The following is a 1,417-nucleotide window of genomic DNA, read 5'->3' on the forward strand; positions in this document are numbered from 1 at the left end:
CTCACACTTTCTCTTTCTTTTCCTTCTCTAACATTTTTCTCTTTGTTAAATAAGACCTATCAATATAATACCGATCTATTCGGCGTAGTCCCCTTACAGAAAGCTTTCAAACTTATTAAAATAAAATCTTATAAAAGAGAAAATAGTTTGAAAGAGATATGAATATTCTCTGATAGTCAAGCTGCTTTAAAAAGACTTAGAAATAGTCAGATTCATAATGATCAAATGAATCTTGAACTGATTTTCAACTCTGTTTTAAAAATTCAAAAGAGAAGAATATCAAAACTGATAATTTATCTGCACTGAGTTCCTGCTTATATAAATATTCATGACATGACAATGAGTTGACTGATTCAGCTGCAAAAAAGTGTTCAGAATTAAGCACATCTATTCAAAAAACAGTATTCTGATCTTTCATAAAGAGAAAGATAAAAGAATCTTGTTTAAATAAGTGAAATGAAAGCTGGCAGAAACAAAAGAAGAGCATACATTATTTAAGATTTGAGACAAAATCAAAGTGAAAATCTTGTTCAATTAAATGTAAAAAGAAAATATTCTCATCTATAATTCAGCTGAAACTAGAACATGATTATTTCAAATTCTCTATACAAAGATTTGATGATAGATTTGATTCACCAGAGTGCTCATTCTGCAATGTAAATGAAAATCCTGAGTATATGATAATGCATTGTGCATTATACAATAGTCTCAGAGTCAGATTGAAGAAGAAGTATAATTTAAATCAATTAAATATGAGGTTCTTATTCTCAACTGAGACAGAAATTAAATACTTAATAGACTTTCTATCAGAAACTCAAGCAGCTACAAGAAAATGATTGAATTCAGAAGTATCTAAATATGAAGAGGTGAAAATTGATTAGATATAGTCTGTTAAAACAGCTATACACTATCTTTTAATAATTTTATTTTGTTATAGTCTCTCTTTACTGTACTTGTTCCTTCCTGTTCTTTTCTATCTATCTATTTAATATGTCTATCTTTAAGACTATGTTCTCTTTTCCTTTGTCGTGATATTTTCAAATGGCTTCAAAGTATCAGAAGGTGTTGAAATACTGCAATTTGTAAACAGTTTTTATATTCTGAGCTGGAATTTTCTGATTTTGCATATCTGAAATTAGTAAATGTATAATAGTTGACTGTATAGATATAGGAAAAACCCTGAGAACTAAAAGTTCTCAGGTAGATATCATAGTCTCTGACTGCATACATCTATAATTGAAGAATAATAATAATAATAATAATAATAATATCTCTACTGCAGCTTGAATTCAGAAGTTGAAGAAGAAAGAATCTGATTTAAACTTAAGAGACAGACTTTGAGCAGGGCAGTGCTGCTAAGAAATCAAGTCACTGATAACTAGAAGAATGTGAACTTCTACTGCTAAATAATTCAGTC

The sequence above is a fragment of the Blastomyces gilchristii genome (assembly GCF_000003855.2).
Source record: "Blastomyces gilchristii SLH14081 genomic scaffold supercont1.16, whole genome shotgun sequence".
Taxonomy (NCBI): Eukaryota; Fungi; Ascomycota; class Eurotiomycetes; order Onygenales; family Ajellomycetaceae; genus Blastomyces; species Blastomyces gilchristii.